A 20,508-nucleotide genomic window follows, 5' to 3' on the forward strand; every position below is an offset into this window, starting at 1 on the left:
TTCAGGCTACTTTTAATTTCCAAAACATGCTCTTAGGTTGAGAGGGACCAGGAGCTACCCTCCACCTTGGCTATGAATTAATCCTCCTGCCTATGCATAGCATGGGTACAGTCCACATTAGTCCTGGCTTTGCTCTGGAGGTGATCAGCTCTGCTCACTCACCTCTAGGCTCAAGTGTCATTGGGCTGCACTGCTTCCGGGAATTGTCTCTAGCCCTTCTGGTCAGATGGGGCCAGAACACCCTCTTCACAGAGGTGGGGCTGTGATTTACCTCCTTGCTTGGACATGGACAAACCAGGCTCTACTGGCTCTACTGAGGCAAAACTCCTCATTTGGATTCAAATCAGGCAGATCTGCACCCCACCAAGTTCCCTGGTAACAGTAGTCCCCAACCTGGTTCTGCAGATGAGCAAAGCCTCTGATTAGGATTACTTCTTGGGCACTTCAGGTATAAACTCTGTCTGCCAAGATCCATGTGCTGGTTGTTGCAAACCCTCCCCGTTCTCGATCACAGATTGCCCTGCAATCCCCATGATGAGAGATCATAGTAGGGGCTCCTGTAAAGTGACCCAGAATGCTGGGGGGAAGGGGCTGCTTGTCCCCCTGGGTTCTGTTTTCCCATTGGAGGAACTGGAGGTTCAGGGGAGACCTCTCTGCATGCTGCAGCACTGGCCTGGAGGAGGTGCAATGTAGTCAATATGTAGCCACTTCTCTTCCGTCTGATGTAGCCTATCTTGGTCTCTGTGGTGCAGGGGAGTGCATCTTTCTAGGCTTCTCTCAGTGGTGTCCTGTTCTTGAATAGTTGTTAGCTGTTCTTCTTGTGAGGGAAAGCGAAGCTAGGAACAATCTATGTTGCCATCTTGGTGACGTCACTGTCACAATGTGTTGGACCATAATAAGCAAAACTGAAATGTCAGAAATTTCTCAGTGTTTTGTAATGTGTGGACTCTGAAGACTTTGGAAGATAGGAATGCTAACGTGTATTTATCATATGACCCACTTACTCTTGGACCATGTGCCCCAAAGCGATCCAGAAGGCACTCCCTTCATTAAGTCCTTTGAGGACAGTGCCAGTGTCTGTGAAAAGCTCTTTAGTCACAGAGCTGCATAAGCTAGGGATTCCACTGCAGGAAACTATACTGAAATGGGTTTTCTGATTTCAACTGGATTTGAAGGCTCCTGGAGTGGCAAAAGCCTTAATCCCTAGCAACAAAGTAGGGTGGCTTCCCTAATAGGTATCAAGGCAAGCAATCAAAATGATCCAGTTCTTTGGCAATGACCAGGGGGTCCTAAGAACAGAATATATGGGCAGCTGACTAAGATCCTATTTGATTTTTTAATGAAAAATGTTTCAGACCTCATAAAGAGGTTTGGTGTGCCAATAAAAAATGGGGTTCAGACATAACAATCTCAGTAAATCTCCCAACACATTTTGAGGTTATTTCCCCAGTTTCTAAGCTAATAGTTGAAATGATCTTTTCAGGAACTGGAAAACTCTCTATACTGGTTCGCTAGCCCATGGCATGTACTCTTGATGCCTTGGAAAGAGATATATATACTAGAGAGCAGGGAACAGGTCCTACAGGAATAAAGAGGCCTGAAAACTCACTAAAGAAGACAAGTCAGAGTTCAGTGATTTCAAGTGTGTTGAATATACCCTCTAAAGAAAAAACTGCCTCACCCCACCAATACGAAAGAGAGGCACAATATGCAGTGTGCCTCTTCCAGTGTGAAAGGCAAAATAAGCCACACTTGAAGGAGACGCTCTGATACATTTACTAAGTGACCTACCAGCCACTGGCCTTGACTGGGGCCAAAAACAAGATAATGCTTTCTGGCTAGATAGATAGTAGAACCAGCCAGTAGAGTCAGAAGTTCTGCTGTCAACCTTATGACCCAAAGATGTGGGGGAACTCAAAGGGTCTTAGGTAGATCCTAAGATTCAGGCCAAAAAACACAAACCATCATCTAAGCCTTCAGTGAGCCATAATCTTTTTGCTGGTGGAGCACAGTTAACCAGTCTTTACCTGTATTAAAGACAGTGAAATATATCTTCTCCCCCTCTTTGGGGACATGTGGAGTAGGAAAAGGGAAGCCAAGAACAGGCAGGCTGCATTTGAATCAAGTGGATTTTCCCTATCAATATACAAACATGTTCTTGTAACTCCAATATTAAACCAAAAAAAAAAAAGCTTTCCTCGATCCACATCCCCCTTCAGCCACTGAGGGAAGACCCTTTTTGGAAGCTCATGCCTTGCTATTAAGCCCAGGTTCAGAGTGAATAACTTACAGTAAGATATGAGTGACCACGAGATCTGAGCTTCCTGTGTGATCTGGGCGGCATAAATACGGGCATATCCATCTTCAAGTACAAAAGATACACAGGGAGCTGGGCTCCAGCAAGTCCTGAAGACACAAGGAAGTCATCTGAGCAGGTTGCTTGTACCTCCCAGCCTGCCTACTCCTGCTGCTCAACCAGCTCTTTTCAACTCTCATGTTAACAGTATACCAAACAACACTTCTTCTGAACAATAAACCCACTTTATAGTTAAGGAATAAGCTAGGGCCCATGGGATTCACTGGTATGACCATATTCCACAACACCTACATGCAGCAGACACTAGATAATCAGTCTATTAGAGACTTGGTTACAATGCCCAAAGGACCCAACGTTTCTAAAGTTGGAGTGCTACTGTGCAAGATGCAGTAAATGCTCTGAAAGAGAAGCAAATCTATGGAACCTAACAATGGTTCCACTGCATTGGAAGCTGACAGCTTCAGACACCTCCCAACGATGGGCAAAAATGAGGGAAATGATGTTACGGTATTGGTCATTATTTTTGATGAGCAAAAATAATAGACTGGCAGCTACTGCCTGTAGGACAAGAAAAGAGTATGGCTGGAGGCCAGATCATCTTTTGTGGAATCCCCCTCATATAGTCATGTCTAGGGGAAGAGTTAATTAATTAACCTACTCTGTGTCAGGCACTATAATAGGCATTTAGAATACTGGAGTAAAAAAGAAGCAAGACTATGATCATCCTGACCCCCAAAAACCAGAGGCAAGGGATTATCAAAAAGGTTATGGAGAAGACAAGTCATAAATTCTCCCATTACTCTATAAAAAAATTAAGTCAGAGATGGAAGAATATCAAGATGGGCTGAAGACACACCTAGAAGACAACATGAAAAGGGCATCTCTCAGAGATACTGAACCAGATGCAAAATATGACAAGGCTTTAGGTTACTTCCCAATGAAGAGGAGTGAGTAGCTTATTGGTTGTTTGAGCAGTATTACATATTTTTCTATTTCAGTGTAAGAATAGGAAAAGGATGTACTTCTTAAGCAGCCAGAGCAGTAGGATCCAGTGAACATTGACCTTTTTTTCTTTTTGGCTTCCCAGCAACCAAACTCCTTCTTCATGGTGTGTAGAATCAGGGAAGTGCTTCCCATTCTGGAAGCCAAAATAGAGGAGTCAATCTCTTCCAGCCCCTGGCAGATGGGGATAAAAAATTCAAACAGGTGGATTCTCCTTCCAAGGTCTGTAAAACTTAAATAAGTGATATAAACATGTAGGAGTGCTTCAGAAAGTACACACGACAGCAAAATCAATAGGCCGATGGCATGTCCTCCAACAAGAGCTAGCAGCTAGACTCTGACCAGTCTATTCATGTGGGTTCATCTTGGCAAATGGGTCCAGCTCCCTTCCCTCCTCTGGATTCTATTTTCTATGCTTGTTTCTCCAGCCATCCCATCTCTTTTCATCACATTGCCTTTTAGCCCAGGTTAGCCAGAGATGTTTCTATTGTTCACAAGAAGGATGCTGAATGGCTACCTGCCTTGCTTATGTCCTTCTGGTCAGTTACTGGATTATGGCTATAGCCTCCATTCTTATCTCTCAACTTCAGCATTCCTCTATTCTAAAAAACCCAAGATATTTAAACCAGAGTATTCTAAGTCTAGACTCTGATCATGCCATTTCACTGCTCAGAATCTTAGTAACCATCTCCCATCACTCCTCACCTCTATCACCACCTCATTCACATACTGAATTAAGTGATACCCTCTCATCATGGATGAACTTTCTGGCATTTTGCTCACTACCTCTCTGTGTTTCTATAGAACGTTATGACTTTCTGTTCACCAAACACATGCCATGTTTTTATGGTACCGTACCTTTGCTCATCCTGTGCTCTCCACCTATAGTGTTACATCTCTACCTGTCAAAATTCTATCCATCAGTGCCTCACTGAGGGAAACTGGACAGAGACATGTTTGCCTGGCTATTGCAATGTCCTGTGCAGGCCCAATGCTGTAAGACCCCAAGTGTAGCAAGTGTCGTGTGCCATTTGAATGTTCCTTCTCTTTCTTCCAGTTCAATTTTATAACTACCCTTGGGGTGGTACATTATGTTTGTAGTATTTCACTTTGCATTTTATGGAAAACACATGAATCAGTTGTTAAAAGGAATCATTACTTGTTTTCATGGAATCTGAAATGAATTTTTTTATTAAATTTCTTTGACTTATGTATAACATGTCGCACTAAAGTATCTTCCCTAGACAGTAAGGCTTTAATGAATTTTAAAATCTGGGCTTCATAAGAGATTTCAATATCCAAAGCAATTACATTTTTTATAAATTAAATCCTTTACGTGTAATGTGTAGAAGTTCTAGCCATTATTAGAAAATAATTATTTTATTTGTTTAGAAATATGTTGCAATGCTTTTGTTCTTTATTTTTCCTGGCTTTCACTAATAATAGTGGAATAACAATAAAAGTATTCTATCATTTTTATTATGCTATATACCCTTGCTTCTTCTTATTTTATATTAAATACAATAGGATAGAAAATAATCACACCATCAAATCTACTGACATAAAACCATAGTAATGCATTCATGCCTGACTAGAAAATACTGTTACCATCCTTCAAAATCAAAAGACATTAATACCACACTGCAGTTGCTGAAGTGCATCTTATGAAGGCTTAAATTCATATTACACCAAATTCTCGCAGCTTCCCAAAAGACACCCAAACCTTCAAGATTCCATCTTAAATTTCTTTCAGTATCAGATCATACATTATACTCCTACCTAGGTAATAAAATTCAATGACAGAATACAGGCTTTGATGTCAGTAAAAAGCTTTTGCAAAGTTGTTCATGCAGGCTGCTGTTCTGTGGCCTTATTCTGACAAATGTGTCAGGCAGACGTGCCTCATGTATTTCTCTCTCAGAACAGTTCCTTAATGGCTCTCTCTGGGTGCTGAGTTAATTATTAGTCTTAATTTATAGTGCTTCCCATTCAAGAAATGCAAAGTCGTCTTCTCTCATAAACTATTATTTGGGAGGATATATTGTTACAATATTTCCATAGAATATCTTGACAATGTGTCAAGCCTTAATGTACATTTGAAAGACTTAAAAAATCTGCACACCATTTTACCAAAAATTGCTACTTGTAGAAATTTATCCTAAGAAAAAATTACCCTGAAAGATGGCATCATATATGTGCATAATAATGTTAGATGCAATATTGTTTACAACATTAAAAATTAGAAAGAACCTAAATGTTTAGCAATAAAAGACTGGCTAAGAAATGTTGTAGAAAAATATTTGTTAGAATGGAAAAGAGTCACAATATATTGATAAATGAAAAAAAAAACACATCACTCAAATACTATTTTGTTTAAATCTGTATCAAGAAGAGGGGTAGATTGATTACAAAGCCACTGCACTTCAACTCTGAACCCCCACTTTCCACCAGCCCTTCCAAAGTTGGACATGTCCTCATTCAAGAAGAAAGGAGCAGGACTTCCCTGGTGGTGCAGTGGGTAAGAATCTGCCTGCCAATGCAGTGGACACGGGTTCGATCCCTGGTCCGGGAAGACCCCCACATGCCACGGAGCAACAAAGCCCGTGGGCGACAACAGCTACGGAGCCCACGCACCACAACTACTGAAGGCTGCGCGCCTAGAGCCCGTACTCCACAAGATAAGCCACGGCGATGAGAAGCCTGTGCACTGAAACGAGGAGTAGCCTCCATTCGCCGCAACTAGAGAAAGCCTGCACGCAACAACAAAGACCCAATGCAGCCAAAAGTAAATAAATAAAAATAAATTAATTTTTAAAATTAATTAATTTTTAAAAAGCAGCTTCAGCCACTGCCCCAGACTGGAGGTCACTCTCTATATCCCAGGGGTCATCTTTCCAGATTTTCTATAGAAAATGTTATTACAAAATTATTGTCTTATGAAGAAGCAATCAATGAGTATTCAACCCAAAATGTAGGAGGGAGGAATGTCAAACAATAAAATATTAAACAATAATTTGTTATTTTTCGGGATTATGTGACATTTGTGGTAGTTTTCAACTTTATAAAATTTGTGATTTTTGTGATGTCCTTTACCTTTCTACATAAATATTCACTTTTGAACTCAACTTTGTATCCATACTTTTGCATTCCTTTTCTTAAAGAAGGTCCTCCAAAATGTAAAAGTTTGGGTCTCATAAAAGTTCTAGATTCATTCCTGATCTACAAAAAGTACTAAAAAGACCAAAATACACCATGGTATTAGTGATGAGGAAACCAGTCACTCTAAGGGGGATTCTTATTTTGCTCTGCTTTTTCATGTTTCCTACACTATGTAATTATATTTTTTAAAAAAAACACATAATAGGGCTTCCCTGGTGGCGCAGTGGTTGAGAGTCCGCCTGCCGATGCAGGGGACACAGGTTCCCGCCCCGGTCCGGGAAGATCCCACATGCCCTGGAGCGGCTGGGCCCGTGAGCCATGGCCGCTGAGCCTGCGTGTCCGGAGCCTGTGCTCTGCAACGGGAGAGGTCACAACAGTGAGAGGCCCATGAACCGCAAAAAAAAAAAAAAAAAAAACATATAATAGAAAATGCTTAGAGAATTGCAATGCCTTTTTCCTAACAACCATACGTCTTATATCTTAACCAACCCCTTAGACTGAATTTAAAATATGATTAAAAAAATAAGCACTACATACACTCTCTCTCCACCTGGACACACAAGAAGGATGCCTTACATACAGTTAGAACTCAATGACTGAGTACAAAATACTGTAAACAAAACTCTTAAAAAAATATTGTCTTTTATATTTAATTGAGAGAAATGTCTTGCTAATGACATTTGTAACATTGTAAGCTTATTAAATTACCTTAATTCACCTATGAATTAACCTGCCCATAGATTACTTAAAAGCTATGCAGGGAAAATATAAAATTGCAACCAATGCCCAAGAAATTATTAACCACCTCTCACAGATATGAGCCCCCCTCTAGGTATGAAGGAACACAAAATAATTAAATAATTAAACTGAGAGATACAGCTTGCTCTCTGGAGGCTTATAAGAAAATTAAAGAAATACAATGAAATAAGTCATAAACAAAACTAATATCCATTATCACTTGTGTAAAAGTACATGGTAGAAACATCTAGAGAACAAGGCAATATATATTAAGATTCTGATTAGGTAGTACAAACTTGGAAGGATTTCAAGAAGGAAATTATCAATGTGTGTAGATATCCTGAATGAGGCCTTACAGGATATGGGTAAAATAGGACTGAGAAAGGCCTTCCAGATTATACAAATATATTTTTTAAAAACTCAAGGTAGGGGCTTCCCTGGTGGCACAGTGGTTGAGAGTCTGCCTGCCGATGCAGGGGACACGGGTTCGTGCCCAGGACCGGGAAGATCCCACATGCCGCGGAGAGGCTGGGCCCATGAGCCATGGCCACTGAGCCTGCGCGTCCGGAGCCTGTGCTCCGCAACAGGAGAGGCCACAACAGGGAGAGGCCCGCGTGCCGCAAAAAAAAAAAAAACTCAAGGTAGGCTGAGCACAGTAGGGCTGAAAAACAGGCGGGAAGCCAACCCGATGGAAGCCAAATAGTATTTGTTGAGGAATGAAAACTCATATTGACCTTTTTTAAGATGACTACATAGTGATGTTTGAAAAAAGTCATCTCTTCCATGAAATATAAAACTGAGAAAGTCAGTGACATAAACATATTTTAATTGTGGACATGCTCTTGATTAGAAAAATAAAAATGCAAATTATTCATAATTATTCATCCAAGTCCAGTTTAGTTAACCAAGATTTATTTGTATAACTAACTCTCTCTTATTGAAACCTGAGAACATGGACATATGTTAAAAATATATACATGTATCCTTTATTTATTAGCAAATGTCAATAACTGAACCAGAATAATTTGTGTGTTTTTGTGTAGATATGGATAAAGAAATCAAGTTTATAATAATCCATTTAATGGTCACCTGATGTACTCTAGCCAGGCATAATTTTCCTCAGTAGTGAAAGGGAATTATTTTTCACATGTCCATCAGGTACTCTATTAAATCTACTTCAAAAAATTATGACAGTTAATTCATTTCCTGGTAGAGAGAGAACATTTTCTCTTGCAGTTGAGGGTTTCAGGAGGAAATATGATAATACTAGAGAATTTCAGCAAAAAAAGAAATTTCTGGCTCAGAACTGATGCAGATTTTGACCCACTTAACTATTTGTTCGTATCAATATTGTGACTCTTTCATAGGAAAGTTTAAAACGACCAAAATGGAGTATAAAACCTAAGAAATGAAAATATGATATATGTTGAAAATAGAAATAAGAATATGAAAATAAACAACAGAACCCTGTTAGATTCTTTTGTTCCTAAATAAAGGGAGACTCCTAATTAGATCAAATAGCCCATAAGTGCAGCACTGGCATATTGAGAGTATAAATTTTTTATTATCTTAAATTTCTCACAAACAGATTTATGAACATCAGTTTTTGTGACCCAAATCTCCCCAAAACAAATTGACCAGAGGGTACAAAAATATCATAATTAGAGTTAACAAGACCCACTTCCGGGTTCACTGATATCTAGTATCAGACCCAGCTCCTAGGTCAAAGGCCATTTGGGACATCTCTCACAGGCATGCAAATGGCCATGACTGACACCACCCTTCCCTTGCTAGTCCCATTCTCAAGAGGTTCCCAGGGTGCCAAAATAATGGTGCCAGCCATAATCCTCCCACTCTCACCATGACTAGGCTAAACTGGAGGAAATCCACTTGTGCAGCATCCTATTACCAACTCTGCGTATTCACCCAATTTCTTAAAGAAATGCTTAATGGTGCATAGTTTAGTTTATTTTATTTGATGTTATTTACTTTTAACTTCTTATGCAGCCCCTCCTCTTAGGTCATTGGCAAAGTTCCCCTGGGGGGCAGGGCCAGATTCTAGTTTGGGTTTACACCATTAACCAGGTATTTATGGCTGGCTGAGCTGAGGTTCAAACATGAGGAATGCGGACAGGCATCACTTCTCTGCCCCTTCCTCAATTCTGCATTTTACCCCTACTCAGGTATTTATTTGCAATACTAATAGAGGTATACTTTCACTTTACGGGCAGGGTTTAAGTGTCAAGGAAAGGGCTGAGGCGAGAGCAGGTGGGGGGATGGAATGGGAGGTATAGCTTTTATTCCCCAATAATTCTCTGTTGGAACACCTGGCACAGTCATTAGAGGCGAATAGGAGCCAGGCTGTGAGAGCTGCTGCCTGGGTGACATCCTGGCTCTTCTGTTTTTTCATGTATAAAATGGCTGTGATGATTAGATCACTATTTTATAGTCTGATATACAGTAAGCTCTCTATGGATGGAAGAATAAGGTCTTGAGAAAAAAATTTTTCCTTTGAAATGCCTACTTTATAAGTAAATGTGAAAACTGAAAAAATATCTTGTAGATCTTCCTATGGGATAGAATATTACCTTTCTAAAGTACATACATAATTGAAAAATGTGTGGACAGTGTCAGAAAATCCTCAGCTCTTGCCTCCCATAAAAGAGAAAACTTAGTGGTTGGTTCATAAAAGAGCCAAAAACTTAATGGCTGGTTTCTGCCTAAGGAGAGAAAAGTCCATTGCAAAGTTGAGAAAGTTTTGCTTAAAAAAAGAAAATATATAAGGAAAGAAAGGATATTATTAGTGGAATACTGTTCCCACTATCTCAGATTATCACATGAAGAATCCAAGCAAAACATTTTGGGGATAGCTCAACTTTTCAACATCAGCTTTTAAAAGTCATTAAAAAGTAAACTTCAATAATAAAGGGTGTTTATTTAGGACAATATCAACAAAAAAACCTTATTTAATGCTTCCAATAGATAGTCACAGCCATGACATAATGTAAAAATAGAAGCAATTTCTCAGATTCAGAAAAGAATCTCAAAACTTTGAAAATGGCAATCAGCCCTCTACTTGCAACCTATGATATCTAATGAATAGGAGTTCTGTCATTTTCTGACCCTTATAAAGAGTAAAAAATAAAACCTCTCGGCTATGCAATGAAGGATGACATATTCTGATTTATTTATATCTAGTTCCACCTAAAGGATTCTACTCCTGTTATGCTTAAATTTCTCTTCTAAGAGGCATACATTTAGAATGGAAACAAGCTTTCAGTTTCTCTCCAGCATACCAATTAAAACTTCCACACTTAGTGGGAGATGGTGATTTGAGCCTTGAGGTCGCAGGGAAGTTAGGCAAATTTTAAAATTTGGCTTTATTTGCCTCATTATCTAAGCATCACATTGGTTAGTCACTTATTATTTTACTATCATTCTCACAAAGCACTGATTTTTAGGAATATCTATCACACTTATTCATAAATGTATTCTAACCCCTTCTTCACATTCTAAAGAAGAACATTCTGTTCATTGGAATAGGTTACTTTTACAGCACTTTGGCACAAGACTAGAAGCTAACCATCCTAAATTTTTCTCTAGAATAGTCTGAGAAATACTAATCAATCCTACAGGATGAAAGCCAAAAAAAAAAAAAAAAAAGGATTTGGTTGTCAAATAAGAGTGGAAAATGCTACAAGTTATACCATATTCAAGGCATACAAAAGGTATGAGAATTACTGTGTAGAGAACACTTACCTTTTTTATCTAGTGCTTGTAAATTTTGTCTTTAGTACAAAACCCTTTTTGCACAGAACATCTAGAAACATCCTGGACATTGATCGTTTTTGGCCAGCCCACTGGGAAATGCTGCATTAGACAGCAGTAAGGCAGAAGGCTGTATGGATGATATTTCAGAGTCCTCCTAGGATGTGACCCATGATCCTTTGATTTATGGTGTTCTAGGACTTTTCAAGAAGGAATACACTTTTATGTTGTTCTGTAGTGAACTTTCTGGATCACAACATAAATCTCAGTAACAGTTAATTTGTATTCCACTTCCATTTCAACCAAGCCATTTGTTATGCTCATCCTAAGTGCAAAGCGTTTACAACAACTCTGTGTGGGTAGTGATTTTTATTTCATTTTACAAATGAGGAAGCTGGGTTCAGAGAGGTTAATTAATTTGTACAAGATCATGTTGCTATTAAGGGGCAAAAGCAAAGTCTGTCTGTTTCAAAAGTCAGTGCACTTTCTAATACCTTAGAATGTGAAATTAATATGAATATTAATATTTTGAGCACTTGTTATGGAGCACTTCTGCATTCAGCCCTAGGGATTCAATATTCAGCAAAACTGGACAAGATTCTTGCCATCATGGGGCATGGCGGCCAGAGGGTGAGACCGACATTAGTCAAATAATCATGAATATGAGTAAGGCACTATGTTAGTGATTCAAGGAATTACAGAGACTACACATTCCCTCAAAGATTTCACCATCTAGTTGAGTGATTTTTTAAAAATGAGAAGTTGAATAATAGTACATAGTAGTAAATAATAATATAAATTTAAAATACAACTAGTATCAAGAGGGGATATGTGACTACCAGAATCAAAATTGACTATATGAATAAGAGCCTCCAGATATTTGTAAAAAGCTTTGGGGAGAACACTGGACTCTTCAAAGAAGATGAGATAGGGGGCTGTGACATACTTGGCTAAGCCTCAAAGACAAGGTTACTCAGCTGAGAGAACACAATAGGCATTTGGAGAACAATGAACTGATCTCTGTTGCTAGAGTACAGAGACAAAGATATAAAGACATTTATTTATTCACCAACAAACATTTACTGAGTAACTATTACATGTCAGGCACTATGTTGCATTTGGAACAGACTGTAGAGGGCTTTTTGAAACCAAGACAAAACGTATAGACAGCCAGGCAAATTCTCATTCCTGGGCTCCACTGTATAGAGGTTGCATTAGTGGGGGCAAAGGACTCTCTAAGTTTCATCTTCATCATCTATGGAATAGATACAGTAGGAAAATCTACTTCATTGGAGATTTTGTGCTTTTTAAACCGGAAAGTGTATGGGAACAGCTTACCACAGTGATTGAACCATAGCACATGCTCAATAAATAGCAGTGATCAGCAGTCAAAAGAAGCAAAGAGCCATGGGAGTTTTGTGAGGACACACAGGACATGATCAATGAGTGACTGGAGAAGATTAATTAGCAGTGAAGTTAGAATTGGTTGGAGAGGGGAAAGATGAAGCCATGTGCTCTACCCGGCCAGATAGAAGGGCAGGCTGGGTGTGAGATGAAAAGAAAAAGAGTGGGGGCAGGGGTCATGATTTTCAAAACTAGAGGTTAGAAATGTATCAGGGCAGAATTAATATTGATAGGGCCTGGTGACAGTACTGTACCTCATTCAGTGGAGGGGCTTGATACATGCTGTTGGTCAAGTACCACTTTTGACTGAATGTCAAGTTGTTAAATATTATTAACACCACCCCTGAAAGTAACAAAGTGAGGAATTACTAACTCCTCTAAATCTCCTTTTTCTTATCTACAACAGCAGGTGGGAAAGTGGTCAAAGTTTTCCTCCTCTGCAAGCTATTATGCGGCTAAAAGCTAACGTATGTAGAATGCCCTGTGTAGAGTAGGCACACAATAAATGACTATTAGTATATTAAAAATCCATATTCTACAAGAATTCAGACATCACAGTCCCTTTCTACCATGTTATGCCAGGCCATGGGGCACAGATAGTCTTTAGTGAAGGTTCTAAGCCTCTCTTCTCTTCCATCACATTCACATGGGCCACAAGTTCTCATCAATCCCACTATACGCAGTGATTTCTCAGCATGCCCTGCCCCTCCCATAACACTGCCCCAACCCACTGCTTGGTTCAAAATGACTCAAGATTCAACAGTGACCTATGAGAAAATGCAAAGCATCACTTTGAAATCCTACAGGCACGATTACACACCAGTTTTTGTGTGTACTTTCTTGTTTAATAAAGAGACAGCAGAGGAAATAAAAACTGATCCCAGCATTTAAAATCCTACAGAAGACATGCTTTACCTTCAATCTTCATCCCTACTTAACTCCAGAAATGTTTCCCAGGAGCCCCACAAAATGAGCAACAGAGTGTGCAAGAGGTTTTATGACAAATGAGTCCTGATTAGATTCAGACCCAGTGCATGGCAGGCAGACCAAGTAGAGGTGTTTATTACAATGCCATCCAAGGAACATTGAGGGTGACAGCCAGACTGAGGGGTAGTGTGCTGGAGCATTTGTTTGTGTCAGAACTAGGAGGGACTGGAGAGCTCATCCACTGCAACTCCACACCCACTATTCCTGTGGCCCTCTACAACATATCCAAGGATGCAAAGTTCTTGCTGAAAAAAGCCGTGGGGGAAACCACAGATGTTTTAGAGTTTGTGAGACTTCTGGTTGTTAAGAGTTTCACTCCAATGAGTTGAAATTCTGCATCCACATTCCTTGGCTGAGGGCGTCGTACAATCTGGTGTTCTCACAGGCAATTTCTTCTGAATTCCTTCAAAACACAACTTCAATTCATTCACAGTATGCAGCTAATGAAGCAATGTACTTTCTGGGCTTCTCTAATTATGTTTCAATTCCAGTATAGTCAGCAAACAAGTTGTATTTGCAAAACAAAAGCCAATATTTACAAAATGTAAATAATAATAAAGAGGAAGAAGAAAGAGAGAAACAAAATGAGACAAAGGGGTGTCAGTAGCTAAAGAAAAGCACTTCCTAAAAAACAAACGTAGGTAACTTTTAAAAATACATAGGATTTCCATTAATAGCACATAGGAGACTGAAAGCCACAGGCTGTAAAACACCTGGAAATGCTAGACAGAGAGTTTAAACACTTTTTTAAATGTATTGCTGAGCTTGTAAGAAAGTAAAAAACCTCCAGATGCCATAAATAAAGTAAAATCATCAATATGAAAGCCAACCCAGCAGCTGCCTATCTCCAGCAAACCTGAATTTTCAGTTTTAGTATGTGGCTCTTCACATAGAAATAGTAAATTAGTAAAGATAAGACAAAGAAATCACAAATGTAGGACCACAAATCAAAACATACTTCTTGATGAAGGAGTAAAGTAAAAACCCACCAGACCAAACAAATGAAGAGGAACTAGGCAATCTACCTGAAAAAGAATTCAGAGTAATGATAGTAAAGATGATCCAAAATCTTGGAAATAGAATGGAGATAATACAAGAAACGTTTAACAAGGATCTAGAAGAACTAAAGGGCAAACAAACAATCATGAACAACACAATAAATGAATTTAAAAATTCCCTACAAGGAATCAATAGCAGAATAACTGAGGCAGAAGAACAGATAAGTAACCTGGAAGATAAAATAGTGGAAATAACTACAACAGAGCAGAATAAATAAAAAGGAATGAAAAGAATTGAGGACAGTCTCAGAGACCTCTGGGACAACATTAAACGCACCAACATTCGAATTATAGGGGTCCCAAAAGAAGAAGAGAAAAAGAAAGGGACTGAGAAAATATTTAAAGAGATTATAGTTGGAAACTTCCCTAATATGGGAAAGGAAATAGTCAATCAAGTCCAGGAAGGGCAGAGAGTCCCATACAGGATAATTCCAAGGAGAAACATGCCAAGACAGATATTAATCAAACTATCAAAAATTAAATACAAAGAAAAAATATAAAAAGAAGGGAAAAACAACAAAAAACATACAAGGGAATCCCCATAAGGTAACAGCTGATCTTTCAGCAGAAACCCTGCAAGCCAGAAGCGAGTGGCAGGACATATTTAAAGTGATGAAAGGGAAAAACCTATAACCAAGATTACTCTACCCAGCAAGGATCTCATTCAGATTTCACAGAGAAATTAAAACCTTTACAGACAAGCAAAAGCTAAGAGAATTCAGCACCGCCAAACCAGCTTTAGGAACTTCTCTAGGCAGGAAACACAAGAGAAGGAAAAGACCTACAATAATAAACCCAAAACAATTAAGAAACTGGTAATAGGAACATACATATCGATAATAACCTTAAATGTAAATGGATTAAATGCTCCAACCAAAAGACATAGACTGGCTGAAAGAATACAGAAACAAGACCCGTATATATGTTGTCTAAAAGAGACCCACTTCAGTCCTGGGGACACATACAGATTGAAACTGAGAGGGTGGAAAAAGATATTCCATGCAAATGGAAATCAAAAGAAAGCTGGAGTAGCAATTCTCAGATCAGAACAAAACAGACTTTAAAACAAAGACTATTACAAGTGACAAAGAAGGATACTACATAATGATCAAGGGATCAATCCAAGAAGAAGATATAACAATTGAAAATATTTATGCACCCAACACAGGAGCACCTCAATACATAAGGCAAATGCTAACAGCCATAAAAAGGGAAATCAACAGTACCACAACCATAGTAGGGGACTTTAACACCCCACTTTCACCAATGGACACATCATCCAAAATGAAAATAAATAAGGAAACACAAGCTTCAAATGACACATTAAACAAGATGACTTAGTTGATATTTATAGGATATTCCATCTAAAAACAGCAGAATACACTTTCTTCTCAAGTGCTCATGGAACATTGATGAGGATAGATCATATCTTGTGTCACAAATAAAGACTTGGTAAGCTTAAAAAAATTGAAATCGTATCTTTTCTGACCACAACACCATGAGATTAGATATCAATTACAGGAAAAAAACTATAAAAAATACAAACACATGGAGGCTAAACAATACACTACTAAATAACCAAGAGATCACTGAAGAAATTAAAGAGAAAATCAAAAAATACCTAGAAACAAATGACAATGAAAACACGACGACCCAAAACCTATGGGATGCAGCAAAAGCAGTTCTAAGAGGGAAGTTTATAGCAATACAATCCTACCTTAAGAAACACGAAACACCTCAAATAAACAACCTAACCTTACACCTAAAGCAATTAGAGAAAGAAGAACAAAAAACCCCAAAGTTAGCAGAAGGAACCAAATCATAAAGATCAGATCAGAAAGAAATGAAGGAAACGATAGCAAAGATCAATAAAACTAAAAGCTGGTTCTTTGAGAAGATAAACAAAATTGATAAACCGTTAGCCAGACTCATCAAGAAAAAAAAAGGGAGAAGACTCAAATCAATAGAATTAGAAATGAAAAAGGAGAAATAACAACTGACACTGCAGAAATACAAAGGATCCGGAGAGATTACTACAAGCAACTCTATGCCAATAAAATGGACAACCTGGAAGAAATGGACATATTCTTAGGAATGCACAACCTTCCAAGACTGAACCAAGAAGAAACAGAAAATATGAACAGACCAATCACAAGCACTGAAATTGAAACTGTGATTAAAAATCCTCCAACAAACAAAAGCCCAGGACCAGATGGCTTAACAGGCGAATTCTATCAAATATTTAGAGAAGAGGTAACACGTATCCTTCTCAAACTCTTCCAAAATATAGCAGAGGGAAGAACACTCCCAATCTCATTCTATGAGGCCACCATCACCCTGATATCAAAACCAGACAAAGATGTCACAAAGAAAGAAAACTACAGGCCAATATCACTGATGAACATAGATGAAATATCCTCAACAAAATACTAGCAAACAGAATCCAACAGCACATTAGGAGGATCATACTCTATGATCAAGTGGGGTTTATCCCAGGAATGCAAGGATTCTTCGATATATGCAAATCAATCCATGTGATAAACCATATTAACAAACTGAAGGAGAAAAACCATATGATCATCTCAATAGATGCAGAGAAAGCTTTCGAAAGAACTCAGCACCCATTTATGATAAAAACCCTCCAAAAAGTACACATAGAGGGAACTTACCTCAACATAATAAAGGCCATATATGACAAACCAACAGCCAACATCATTCTCAATGGTGAAAAACTCAAACCATTTCCTCTAAGATCAGAAATAAGACAAGGTTGTCCACTCTCACTGCTATTATTCAACACAGTTTGGAAGTTTTAGCCACAGCAATCAGAGAAGAAGAAAAGAAATAAAAGGAATGCAGATTGGAAAAGAAGAAGTAAAGCTGTCACTGTTTGCAGATGACATGATGCTATACATAGAGAATACTAAAGATGCTACCAGAAAACTACTAGAGCTAATTGATGAATGTGATAAAGTAGCAGGATACAAAATTAATGCACAGAAATCCCTTGCATTCCTATACACTAATGATGAAAAATCTGAAAGTGCAAGTAAGAAAACACTGCCATTTACCATTGCAACGAAAAGAATAAAATATGTAGGAATAAACCTACCTAAGGAGACAAGAGACCTGTATGCAGAAAATTATAAGACACTGATGAAAGAAATTAAACATGATACAAATAGATGGAGAGATACACCATGTTCTTGGGTTGGAAGAATCAACATTGTGAAAATGACTCTACTACCCAAAGCAATCTACAGATTCAATGCAATCCCTATCAAACTACCAATGGCATTTTTCACAGAACTAGAACAAAAAATTTCACAATTTGTATGGAAACACAAAAGACCCCGAATAGCCAAAGCAACCTTGAGAAAGAAAAACGTAGCTGGAGGATCAGGCTCCCAGACTTCAGACTATACTACAAAGCTACAGTAATCAAGACAGTATGGTACTGGCACAAAAACAGAAAGATAGATCAATGGAACAGGATAGAAAGCTCAGAGATAAACCGACGCACGTATGGTCACCTTATCTTTGATAAAGGAGGCAAGAATATACAATGGAGAAAAGACAGCCTCTTCAATAAGTGGTGCTGGGAAAACTGGACAGCTACATGTAAAAGAATGCAATTAGAACACTCCCTCACAACATACACAAAAATAAACTCAAAATGGATTAAAGACCTAAATGTAAGGCCAGACACTATAAAACTCTTAGAGGAAAACATAGGCAGAACACTTTATGACATAAATCACAGCAATATCCTTTTTGACCCACATCCTAGAGGAATGAAAATAAAAACAAAAATAAACAAATGGGACCTAATGAAACTTAAAAGCCTTGGCGAGCAAAGGAAACCATAAACAAGACGGAAAGACAACCCTCAGAATGGGAGAAAATATTTGCAAATGAAGCAACTGACAAAGGATTAATCCCCAAAATTTACAGGCAGCTCATGCAGCTCAATACCAAAAAAACAAATAACCCAATCCAAAAATGGGCAGAACACCCAAACAGACATTTCTCCAAAGAAGATATACAGATTGCCAACAAACACATGAAAGAATGCTCAACATCATTAATCATTAGAGAAATGCAAATCAAAACTACAATGAGATATCATCTCACACCAGTCAGAATGGCCATCATCAAAAAATCTAAAAACAATAAGTGCTGGAGAGGGTGTGGAGAGAAGGGAACCCTCTTGCACTGTTGGTGGAAATGTAAATTGATACAGCCACTATGGAGAACAGTATGGAGGTTCCTTAAAAAACTAAAAATAGAACTGCCATACGACCCAGCAATCCCTCTACTGGGCATATACCCTGAGAAAACCATAATTCAAAGAGTCATGTACCACATGTTCATTGCAGCTCTATTTACAATAGCCAGGACATGGAAGCAACCTAAGTGTCCATCGACAGATGAATGGATAAAGACTATGTGGCACATATATACAATGGAATATTACTCAGCCATAGAAAGGAACAGAAGTGAGTTATTTGTAGTGAGGTGGATGGACCTAGAGACTGTCATACAGAGTGAAGTAAGTGCGAAAGAGAAAAATAAATACCATATGCTAACACATATACATGGAATCTTAAAAAAAAATAAAATGGTTCTGAAGAACCTAGGGGCAGGACAGGAATAAAGACACAGACGTAGGGAATGGACTTGAGGACACGGGGATGGGGAACGGTAAGCTGGGACAAAGTGAGAGAGTGGCATGGACATATATACACTACCAAATGTGAAATTAAGAGCTAGTGGGAAGCAGCCGCATAGCACAGGGAGGTCAGCTCGGTGCTTTGTGACCACCTAGAGGGGTGGGATAGGGAGGCTGGGAGGGAGGGAGATGCAAGAAGGAAGAGATATGGGAAGATATGTATATGTATAACTGATTCACTTTGTTATACAGCAGAAACTAACACACCATTGTAAAGCAATTATACACCAACAAAGATGTTTAAAAAAAAGCATACTTTAGTAAACAATCTTTAAGAATGTCAAAGTAAGTAAACAAAAATTCAGAATATCAACCTATTAACTGACACATGCACAATGAGCATGTCCTATGGGTTCAATATTATATCCAAGTCATGGCTATAAAAAATGTGTAACCAAGTGTGAGACACACAAACACACACTCAAAAATACACATAATATGAGGGACTTTATGAGTAAGGATTGAATGGGGCATGCTACAAATTCAAAATAAGAGTCCAGGGCTTCCCTGGTGGCGCAGTGGTTGAGAGTCCGCCTGCCGATGCAGGGGACACGAGTTTGTGTCCCGGTCCGGGAAGATCCCACATGCCGCGGAGCGGCTGGGGCCGTGAGCCATGGCCGCTGAGCCTGCGCGTCCGGAACCTGTGCTCCGCAACGGGAGAGACCACAACAGTGAGAGGCCCGCGTACCGCAAAAAAAAAAAAAAAAAAAAGGGGAAGTAAAGCAAGATAAGCAGAAAGAGGGCAGGCTGCGGGGACTTCTGAAGCTCAACAAATTAAGGAACCTTCCCAAGATCACACAGCCAGTGAGGGCCTGAGCCAGGATGCAGCCCACCAGCACTGTTGCATTAATTGTTCTCACCCCCCACCTCAGATATATTTTATTACATTTGCAGTTAGGAAAAAATTGTTGCCCAAACAAACAGCTATTTGGGGGGGTTAATGGTTCCATCATCATGAAAGCATTTTCTTCAACTTTCTTCCCATATTATGGATCTTCTCCTATCAGATTTTCATCCAGCAGGCTCCCATTGGGCAAGAATCTCTTTGTCCCCTCCTCATCTTTCCTGGGTGCTGCTCCAACTAAAGAGCATCCCCTCCTTCTTCCTGGTTTCTGAACGAATTCTAACTTCTCTTCAATGATAAACTCCCAGAACGTTCTACTGTCTGTCTCAGTTCCTCTAAACCCACACCAATGTCTCCTTTCTCTGAATCTTTCTAGTGTTTACAATTTGCACCACATGCTTGAGCTCTTAATTATATATTATTTTGTATTATTCTCTAATGTTTATGTCGCTCTGATTTACAATATCTTACTAAAAACACCATACATACAGGAATCACA

Source organism: Delphinus delphis, chromosome 1, assembly GCF_949987515.2.
Source record: "Delphinus delphis chromosome 1, mDelDel1.2, whole genome shotgun sequence".
NCBI classification, from domain to species: Eukaryota; Metazoa; Chordata; class Mammalia; order Artiodactyla; family Delphinidae; genus Delphinus; species Delphinus delphis.